This window comes from Arachis ipaensis, chromosome B6 (genome assembly GCF_059453495.1).
Source record: "Arachis ipaensis isolate K30076 ecotype BB chromosome B6, ASM5945349v1, whole genome shotgun sequence".
NCBI classification, from domain to species: domain Eukaryota; kingdom Viridiplantae; phylum Streptophyta; class Magnoliopsida; order Fabales; family Fabaceae; genus Arachis; species Arachis ipaensis.
In genome coordinates, this window is record NC_142441.1 from 107,569,407 (window position 1) to 107,581,030 (window position 11,624).

The 11,624-nt window shown below is 40.6% G+C and overlaps 1 non-coding gene across 1 annotated transcript; it reads left to right on the forward strand.

Moving 5' to 3' along the window:
* The first annotated feature begins 11,252 nt into the window (after positions 1-11,252).
* On the forward strand, positions 11,253-11,360 carry LOC148562229 (small nucleolar RNA R71). The gene has a single exon (XR_015888113.1). It is a non-coding gene; the product is annotated as a small nucleolar RNA R71 (small nucleolar RNA).
* Positions 11,361-11,624: the final 264 nt, after the last annotated feature.

The window sequence follows — 11,624 nt, forward strand, 5'->3', positions numbered from 1 at the left end:
TTATTTTGACCAAGCAATTGCATTCATGTAGATAGTTGCATATAGGTAGATTGAATTTAGTTTAATTTCATTGAATAAATGCCATACCCTTTGTTCCTTCTTGGTTTAAGCATGAGGACATGCTTGGTTTAAGTGTGGGGAGGTTGATAAACCCCATTTGTAGGGTTTATCTTGTGCTTCATTTAGGGGATTTTATCACCTTTTACCCACATTTATTCAATGAAATAGCATGGTTTCATGATTGTTTTCCAATTTCTACTTAAGTGTGAAAACATGCTTTCTAGATCCTTAATTAGCTAAATTTGATTTACCTTTGATTCTACTAGATGCCTTGATTTATTTGTTAAGTGATTTCAGGTTGAAAAGGTTAGGAATGGATCAAAGGAGTGAAGAGGAAAGCATACAAAGTGGAGAAATCATGGAAAAGCGAAAGAATTGGAAATGTGCATCCACGCGCACGTGCACTGTACGCGCATGCGTGGATTGTGAAAACCTCAAGGGGCGCACACGCGCACTGTACGCGTACGCGCCGATGGGCGCACATGATTTTTTAAATGGAAAACGTGTCCAGTGATTTCTGAGAGCTGTGGGGCCCAATTTCAACTAACTTTGGCGCCCAAAATGCATATAAGGACCAAGGATTGAAGGGGAAAAGGGGGATTCACTCATTTTCACTCATACACACATTAGGATTAGTTTAGAGTTAGTTTTAGAGAGAGAAGCTCTCACTTCTCTCTAGGATTAGAATTAGGAGTAGGTTAGATCTAGATTAGAAATTCTTAGATCTAGGTTTAATTCATGCTTTGATTTACTTTTCTTTTGTAATTTCTTCTTCTTCTACATCTCCTATCTCTAGTTTAGCATTTAATTCTTGTAATTCTCAACTTTTATGTTGATGCACTTTGTTCTTCTATTTTCCTTTAATGCAATTTATGATTCATGTTTCTTTATTGTTCATTTGATTTGTTGTTGTTTAATTCCTTGCAATTGAGTAGTGTAGATTTACTTTCCTTGTAATTTTACTATGTTTTTCTTTTATGCCTTCCAAGTGTTTGATAAAATGCTTGGTTGGATTTTAGAGTAGAATTTTATGCTCTTGGCTTGGGAAGGTAACTTAGGAACTCTTGAGTTACTAATCTCCAAGTGATTGACGATTGGGAGCCATTAACGCTAGATCTCACTAATTGATTTGGTGGAAAACTAGGACTTATGGACTTGAGTTGACATAGCTCATTTGACTTTCCTTTATTCGTTAGAGGATGACTTAATGGGGTTGATCCTTGCCAATTCTCATGTTGTGGTTAGTGATTAGGATAAAGATCATTGACGACAAAACCTTGCCAAGACCTTTCTAGTTGTTAGTTTATTTTCATTGTCATTTATCTTTCATGTCTCCTATTAAAAAAAACCCCAAAATATAACTCATAACCAATAACAAGACACTTTATTGTAATTCCTAGGGAGAACGACCCGAGGTTCAATACTTCGGTTTATAGATTTTAGGGGTTTGTTACTTGTGACAAACAAATTTTTGTATGAAAGGTTTATTGATTGGTTTAGAAAGTATACTTGCAACGAGATTTTAATTGTGAAATTCTAAACCACACAAAAGTCCAATCATCAAAATGGCGCCGTTGGCAGGGATTTGCAATGGTGTTATGTTATTGGTTATTGTATATATGTGAATATTGTGAATAGCTTGATTTTTGGATTGCTTGTTAGTTTTTGTTAGTTTTAGGACTTTGTTTCATTACTTCTTATTAGCTTTTGTTTCTATTTTCTCTTTCCATTATGATTTCTCACTTTGGCTATGAGTTTGGTTCTAACTATGTTGTAGGAAATGAAGGCTATAATGAAGATGTGTATCAAGGATGGGACAATCAAAGGTGGGAGGAGCCATATGCATATAATCAATCCTCTTGGCAACAACCTCCACCAATGCACTATGAAGAAGAGCCATTCTATGATGCATACCAATCAAATGGCTATGGTGAGCATCCTTGTGACTTTCAAGAACCACCACCATATGCCTATGAACCATATCCACAACATAACCCTCAACCACACTCACAAGCCCCTTTTCACCAACCACCTTCATATGACCCTCATCCATATCCACCATTACAACAACCATATGAGCCATATGAACCACATATAGAGCCACCACCATTCCAACATCAATATTTTCGAGAACCACCCCTCCATATTATTACCAAGATGAATTCTACTTTCTACCACAACCTCCCATGGAAGAATACTCATGTCCATCGATCCAAGAGCCATATGATCCTACTCATGATATCCAAGAGGAACAAGAGTCAAGGGATCGTCTCAAGAAAATATTGGATCAATTTCAAGCAACCATGGAGCGTGTTGTGTAACAAGTGAAAAAAGTGGAAAGTGTTAAACCACCACAACTCTACCAAGAGGAACCACCTTCCTACTATGAACCCTTTTCCCAAATTGATGAACCCTTCCATCCATCCCAACCTCCAATGGATGACATCCTGATGTTCTTGTTCAAGGACAAGAAGAGATGAAAAGGGATGTGCAACAATTCACGGCCGCCTTAGATGAGGTGGTAAGCCGGTTAGCATCCCAATGCTTAAACACTCAAGGAACTCCCATGGCTACATGTGGAGATTCAAATGAAGAGCATAACATGAAGGAGAGATTGGTGGAGAATGAAGGAAGTTGCTTTGTATTAGATCAACTGGAAGAAACCATAATTGTTGAAGAAAAAGAAGAAGTGGTTGAAGACCTAAGAGATGCGGAGCCTCCATGGGAACATAGAGTTGAAGGAAACCCCTCCAAGAAGATCGAACTTGATGCTAAGGAGGAAAGTGCACACCTTCCAAGGCATATTCCATATGAAGAATTGGATGGGATAGACCAAGAATTGAACTCCCTTGGTGATGAAGATCAAGCATCAAGTCTTAGTGGTGAAGAATCCTTTGAGCATGAAGAACCTTCTCCCGGTGAATTTGAAGGCAATATGGAGGTAAAATTCTCTTACCTTCCTATTTATGATTTGAGTAAGGAAAAAGGCTTAGATAGAATTGATGAACAAAGGATTAAAACTAAGAGATCTTGTGAGGAGGTGGAGATCCTTAGAAAAAGGAGGACGGGAGTTGGATACGCTTTGTCAAGACCCTTAGAAGCTTCTTTACCTAGGTTGCCATCTACTCCTTCACTCGAGTGGGTAAAATTCATTTCTATTAGCTTTATTGTCCCACTTGAGTATGGCTTGCTTAAAATGGATGGTCAACTTAGGATGCTTTGTGGGATAAAGCGTAAAAGAAAGATGTTTCGTGGTTGGCATTGCAAATCAAGGCTCATTATGGTTGATACTTCAAGAGTTGGATGCAAAGGTTGGAATAGTGCTCAATTAGATGGGTCTAGGAGGATTGTTGGGCACTTCATAGAGAATTCACCTTACTCACCACCCAGATGGACTAATAATGATGATCAACTTCAAGACGGGTGTGAAAATAAAGTGTGGGATCCCGGATTACAAGAAGAGGATCAACTTTGGGAGCCCCAAGCTTGTGAAGAACTCCATCAACACTTGGCTCAATCCATAAGAAATCTTGGGGCACAATGGAGAACCAAGCATTGGTGGGAGTTTCAAGATAGCTTCAAGCACAAGCCACCTTGAGAGGAGCTCCCCATAAGTCCCACTTAAGGACAATAAACAAAAGTGCTAGGTGGGAGACAACCCACCATGGTAAACTCTTTTCATTTTTCTCGTTTTGTACATATTAGTAATTAGTTTAAATTCATGTTTTTGGTTGATTTGTTGAGTATAATTGATAGTTTAGTATGTTAAATAAGGTTTTATGGTGTTTTGGTAGCTGTTTGGAGGTTTGGAATGCTTGGATTGGTGGAAAAACATAGAAAATTTTTTTTTGAAAAACAAAACACCATCCGTGCGTACGCGCACTGCGCGCGTACGCGTGCATCAAGCATTTTCGCCTACCCACGCGGACGCGCCATGTACGCGTACACGTGGATTGAGAAATTCCACCCGAAGCCAAAAACCCGAGAGTTGTGCAAACGCTGCGCTAGCATTGTGCCTTTCGCACAAACCAACTCGCACGTACGCGCCCCTCTCTAAATAAGCCATCGACGCGGACGCGCCATGTACGCGTACGCGTCGCGCCCATTGCACCACCATCCGCGCGCGCGCCATCCGCGCGTACGCGCAGATGTCCTTCCTTCAACACATCTCTTTTCTTCTCCTCTTTCCATTTCTTTCCCTCTCCTTTCTTCTCCCCTTTCTTCTACCCCTCATCCAACACTCCCAAACACCATTGATAACCATTTATTTTAGTTAGTTAATTAGTTAGTTAGTTAGTTAATTAGTTGGTTTTAGTTTAGTTTTGATTTTATTTTCTCTCTTTTCATTATAAGTGTTGGATTATTGATTTTGTTTACTACACATTGCTGCCTCTTATTGCCTAAATGCTATGTTAGCATGAATGTTTTTAGATGTTCATTGTTGGATTCTATTGTTGAGGTTATATTTTTCTACTTGGTTTTAAGTTCTTCATGTTCACTGGTGCGCAGAAATTGTGATTACACTTTGATTATGTAAAATTCATTGCTCTTTCTTTCCCTGGCAATGGCACCAAAAACGCGATGCCAATACCATGGTTCACAACTTCGCACAACTAACCAGCAAGTGCACTGGGTCGTCCAAGTAATACCTTACGTGAGTAAGGGTCGAATCCCACGGAGATTGTTGGTATGAAGCAAGCTATGGTCACCTTGTAAATCTCAGTCAGGCGGATATAAAATAGTAATAGGGTTTTCAAAATTAATTAATAAAATAAGGATAGAAATACTTATGTAACTCATTGGTGAGAATTTCAGATAAGCGTATGGAGATGCATTCGTTCCTCTGAACCTCTGCTTTCCTGCTGTCTTCATCCAATCAATCTTACTCTTTTCTATGGCTGGCTTTATGTAAGGATGTCACCGGTGCCAATGGCTACTTTCAATCTCTCTCGGGAAAATGATCCAAATGCTCTGTCACAGCACGGCTAATCGTCTGGAGGCATCACCCTTGTCGTTGGTTGCATCCTATTCCTCTCTGTGAAAATGGTTCGATGCGCTGTCACTGCATGGCTAATCATCTTGGAGGTTCTCGATCATACTGGAATAAGATTTACTATCCTTTTGCGTCTGTCACTACACCCAGCACTCGCGAGTTTGGAGTTCGTCACAGTCATTCAATCTCAGAGTCCTACTCGGAATACCACAGACAAGGTTTAGACTTTCCGGACCCTCATGAATGCTGCCATCAATCTAGCTTATGCCACGAAGATTCTGATTAAGAGATCTAAGAGATACTCATTCAATCTAATGTAGAACGGAAGTGGTTGTCAGGCACGCGTTCATAGGGAATGATGATGATTGTCACGTTCATCACATTCAGGTTGAAGTGCGAATGAATATCTTAGAAGCAGAATAAGTTGAATTGAATAGAAAACAGTAGTACTTTGCATTAATCTTTGAGAAACAGCAGAGCTCCACACCTTAATCTATGGAGTGTAGAAACTCTACCGTTGAAAATACATAAGTGAAAGGTCCAGGCATGGCCGAATGGCCAGCCCCTCTGATCTATGAACCAGGCATCCAAAGATGTTCAAAGATCTTTAAAGATGTTCAAAGATCTTCAAAGATGTCTAATACAATAGTAAAAAGTCCTATTTATAATAAACTAGCTACTAGGGTTTACAGAAGTGAGTAATTGATGTATAAATCCACTTCCGGGGCCCACTTGGTGTGTGCTTGGGCTGAGCTTAAAGTCTACACGTGGAGAGGTCCTTCTTGGAGTTGAACGCCAGCTTTTGTGCCAGTTTGGGCGTTGAACTCTACTTTGCAACTTGTTTCTGGCGCTGGACGCCAGAATTGGGCAGAGAGCTGGCGTTGAATGCCAGTTTGCATCGTCTAAACTTGAGCAAAGTATGGACTATTATATATTGCTAGAAATCCCTAGATGTCTAATTTCCAACGCAATTGGAAGCGCGCCATTTCGAGTTTTGTAGCTCCAGAAAATCTACTTTGAGTGCAGGGAGGTCAGAATCCAACAGCATCAGCAGTCCTTCTTCAACCTCTGAATCTGATTTTTGCTCAAGTCCCTCAATTTCAGCCAGAAAATACCTGAAATCATAGAAAAACACACAAACTCATAGTAAAGTCCAGAAATGTGAATTTAACATAAAAACTAATGAAAACATCCCTAAAAGTAACTAGATCCTACTAAAAACATACTAAAAACAATGTCAAAAAGCGTATAAATTATCCGCTCATCACAACACCAAACTTAAATTGTTGCTTGTCCCCAAGCAACTGAAAATCAAATAGGATAAAAAGAAGAGAATATACTATAAATTCCAAACTATCAATGAAACATAGCTTCAATCATATGAGCGGGACTTATAGCTTTTTGCCTCTTGAATAGTTTTGGCATCTCACTTTATCCATGGAGGTTCAGAATGATTGGCATCTATAGGAACTCAGAGTTCAGATAGTGTTATTGACTCTCCTAGTTCAGTATGATGATTCTTGAACACAGCTTCTTTATGAGTCTTGGTCGTGGCCCTAAGCACTTTGTTTTCCAGTATTACCACCGGATACATAAATGCCACAGACACATAATTGGGTGAACCTTTTCAGATTGTGACTCAGCTTTGCTAAAGTCCCCAATTAGAGGTGTCCAGGGTTCTTAAGAACACTCCCTTTTTTTGCTTTGGACCTTGACTTTAACCGCTCAGTCTCAAGTTTTCACTTGACACCTACACGCCACAAGCACATGGTAGGGACAGCTTGGTTTAGCCGCTTAGACCAGGATTTTATTCCTTTAGGCCCTCCTATCCACTGATGCTCAAAGCCTTGGGATCCTTTTTATTTGCCCTTGCCTTTTGGTTTTAAGGGTTATTGGCTTTTTTCTCTTGCTTTTTCTTTTTCTTTCTATTTTTTTCGCCTATTTTATTATTTTTATTATTTTTTTTTCTGCAAGCTTTGTTCTTTGCTGCTTTTTCTTGCTTCAATAATCATTTTTATGATTTTTCAGATTATCAAATAACATGTCTCCTAGTCATCATTCTTTCAAGAGCCAACATATTTAACATTCATAAACAACAACTTCAAAAGACATATGCACTGTTCAAGCATTCATTCAGAAAACAAGAAGCATTGTCACCACATCAATATAATTAAACTAAGTTCAAGGATAAATTCGAAACTCATGTACTTGTTCTTTTGAATTAAAACATTTTTCATTTAAGAGCGGTGATGGATTCATAGGACATTCATAACTTTAAGACATAGTTACTAACTACTAATGATCATGTGATGAAGACACAAACATAGATAAGCACATAACATAGAAAACGAAAAACAGAAGAAATAAGGACAAGGAATGAATCCACCTTAGTGATGGTGGCGTTTCCTTCTTGAGGAACCAATGATGTCTTTGAGCTCTTCTATGTCTGTTCCTTGTCTTTGTTGCTCCTCCCTCATTGATTTTTGATCTTCACTTATTTCATGGAGGATGATGGAGTGCTCTTGATGTTCCACCCTTAGTTGTCCCATATTGGAACTCAATTCTCCTAGGGAGGTGTTGATTTGCTCCCAATAGTTTTGTGGAGGAAAATGCATTTGAGGCATCTCCGGGATCTCATGGTGATGAGCTTCATACGCCTCTTGAGCTCCATGAATGGGCTCTCTTGCTTGCTCCATCTTTTTCTTAGTGATGGGCTTGTCCTCTTTAATGAGGATATCTCCCTCTATGTCAACCCCAGCCGAATTGCATAGGTGGCAAATGAGGTGAGGAAAGGCTAACCTTGCCATAGTGGAGGACTTGTCAGCCACCTTGTAGAGTTCTTGAGGTATAATCTCATGAACTTCCACCTCTTCTCCAATCATGATGCTATGGATCATGATGGCCCGGTCTATATTAACTTCAGACCGGTTGCTAGCGGGAATGATTGAGCATTGAATGAACTCCAACCATCCTCTAGCTACAGGCTTAAGGTCCAGTCTTCTTAGTTGAACCGGTTTGCCTTTTGAGTCAATTTTCCATTGAGCTCCTTCTACACATATGTCCATAAGGACTTGGTCCAACCTTTGATCAAAGTTGACTCTCCTTGTATAGGGGCGTGCGTTCTCTTCCATGTTTGGCAAGTTAAACGCCAACCTCACATTTTCCGGACTAAAATCTAAGTATTTCCCCCGAACCATTGTAACATAGTTCTTTGGATCCGGGTTCTTACTTTGATCATGGTTCTTGGTGATCCATGCATTGGCATAGAACTCTTAAAGCATTAGGATGCCGACTTGTTGGATGGGATTTGTTAGAACTTCCCAACCTCTTCTTTGAATTTCATGTCGGATCTCCGGATACTCATTTCTTTTGAGTTTGAAAGGGACCTCGGGGATCACCTTCTTCTTGGCCACAACATCATAGAAGTGGTCTTGATGGGCTTTGGAGATGAAACTTTCCATCTCCCATGACTCGGAGGTGGAAGCTTTTGTCTTCCCTTTTCCTTTTCTAGAGGATTCTCCTGTCTTAGGTGCCATCAATGGTAATGGAAAAACAAAAAGCTTATGCTTTTACCACACAAAACTTAGAAATTTGCTCGCCCTCGAGCAAGAGAAGAAAGAATAGATGAAGAAGAAGAAAAAATGGAGGAGAGGGAGAAGGGGTTGTGTTTCGGCCAAGAAGAGAAGAGAGGGTTGTGTTGTGTGAAAATGAGGAAGAATGGAGGGTTATATATAGGGATGGGAGGGGGGTGGAGTTTCGGCCATTTAGTGTGGGTTTGGGTGGGAAATTGATTTTGAATTTTGAAGGTAGGTGGAGTTCATTAGGTAGGTTTATGGGGAAGAGTGGGTGGATGTGAGTGGTGAAGGGTTAATAGGGAAGAGGGATGGAGGTGATAGGTGAAGGATTTTGGAGAAGAGTGTTTATTGGGAATAGAGGATGATTGAGAAGAGAGAAGAGAGTGAGTGGAGGTAGGTGGGGATCCTGTGGGGTCCACAGATCCTGAGGTGTTCAAGGATTTACAACCTTGCACCAAATTAGGCATGTAAAATGCCCTTGCACACAACTCTGGGCGTTCAGCGCCAGATTGGTGCCCATTTTGGGCGTTCAACGCCAATTTGTTGCCCATTTCTGGCGTTGAACGCCAGAACCATGCTTGTTCTGGGCGTTCAGCGCCAGCTCTTCTCCAGGGTGCAATTCTGGCGTTCAGCACCCAGATGCTGCCCATTTTGGGCGTTCAGTGCCCAGATACTGCCCATTTTGGGCGTTCAGCGCCAGAACCATGCTTTGTTCTGGCGTTGAACGCCAGGCAGGTGCTTCCTCCAGGGTGTGATTTTTCTTCTGCTGTTTTTGATTCCGTTTTCAATTTTTATATTTATTTTGTGACTCCACATGATCATGAACCTATAAAGACATATAACTAAGAAAAATATAATTAGATAGATAAAAATTGGGTTGCCTCCCAACAAGCGCTTCTTTAATGTCAATAGCTTGACAGTGGGCTCTCATGGAGCCTCACAGATGTTTAGAGCATTCTTGAGACTCCCCCAACACCAAACTTAGAGTTTGGATATGGGAGTTCAACACCAAACTTAGAGTTTGGTTGTGGCCTCCCAACACCAAACTTAGAGTCTGACTGTGGGGGCTTTGGTTGACTCTGCTTTGAGAGAAGCTTTTTCTGCTTCCTCTCCATGGATGCAGAGAGAGATCCTTGAGTTGTAAACACAAGGTTGTCCTTATTTAATTGAAGGATCAATTCTCCTCTGTCCACATCAATCACAGCTCTTACTGTGGCTAGGAAAGGTCTTCCTAGGATGATGGATTCATCCTCTTCCTTTCCATTATCCAGGACTATGAAATCAGCAGGGATGTAAAGGCCTTCAACCTTTACTAACACGTCCTCTACTTGTCCATAAGCCTGTTTTCTTGAATTATCTGCCATCTCTAATGAGATTTTAACAGCTTGCACCCCATAGATTCCCAGTTTCTCTATTACAAAAAGGGGCATGAGGTTTATTCCTGAACCAAGGTCACACAGAGCCTTAAAGATCATGGTGCCTTTGGTACAAGGTATTATGAACTTTCCAGGATCCTGTCTCTTCGGAGGCAATGTCAGTTGATCCAGATCACTTAGTTCATTGGTGAACAAGGGACGTTCATCTTCCCAAGTTTCAATACCAAATAATTTAGCATTCAGCTTCATGATTGCACCAAGAAACTTGGCAGATTGCTCTTCAGTGACATCCTCATTCTCTTCAGAAGAGGAATACTCATCATAGTTCATGAATGGCATAAGGAGGTTCAATGGAATCTCTATGGTCTCTAGATGAGTCTTAGATTCCTTTGGTTCCTCAGAGGAAAACTCCTTATTGATCACTGGACGTCCCAGGAGGTCTTCCCCCTTGGGATTCACGTCCTCTCCTTCCCTTACAGGTTCGGCCATGGTGCTTATGTCAATGGCCTTGCACTCTCCTTTTGGATTCTCTTCTGTATTGCTTGGGAGAGTACTAGGAGGGATTTCAGTGATCCTTTTACTCAGCTGGCCCACTTGTGCTTCCAAATTTCTAATGGAAGACCTTGTTTCATTCATGAAACTTACAGTGGCCTTGGATAGATCAGAAACTAAGTTTGCTAAATTAGAAGTATTTTGTTCAGAGTTCTCTGTCTGTTGCTGAGTGGATGATGGAAAAGGTTTATTATTGTTAAACCTGTTTCTTCCACCATTATTAAAGCCTTGTTGAGGCCTTTGATCCTTCCATGAGAGATTTGGATGATTTATCCATGATGGATTATAGGTGTTTCCATAAGGTTCACCTAAGTAATTTACCTCTGCTATTGCAGGGTTCTCAGGATCATAAGCATCTTCTTCAGAAGATGCCTCTTGAGTACTGTTGGATGCAGCTTGCATTCCATTCAGACTCTGAGAAATCATATTGACTTGCTGAGTCAATATTTTATTCTGAGCCAATATGGCATTCAGAGTATCAATTTCAAGAACTCCCTTCTTCATAGGCGTCCCATTATTCACAAGATTCCTCTCAGAAGTGTACATGAACTGGTTATTAGCAACCATGTCAATGAGTTCTTGAGCTTCTACAGGCATTTTCTTTAGGTTAATGGATCCCCCTGCAGAAGTATCCAATGACATCTTAGCTAATTCAGACAGACCATCATAGAATATATCTAGGATGGTCCATTCTGAAAGCATGTCAGAGGGACACTTTTTGGTCAGTCCTTTGTATCTCTCCCAAGGTTCATAGAGGGATTCACCTTCTTTCTGTCTGAAGGTTTGAACATCCACTCTAAGCTTACTCAGCTTTTGAGGAGGAAAGAACTTGTCTAAGAAAGCCTTGACCAGCTTATCCCAAGAGTTCAGGCTGTCTTTAGGTTGAGAGTCCAACCATATTCTAGCTTTGTCTCTTACAGCAAAGGGGAAAAGCATGAGCCTATAGACTTCAGGATTTACTCCATTAGTCTTTACAGTATCACATATCTGCAAGAATTCAGTTAAGAACTGAAAAGGATCTTCAGCTGGAAGTCCATGAAACTTGCAGTTTTGTTGCATCAGAGAAAC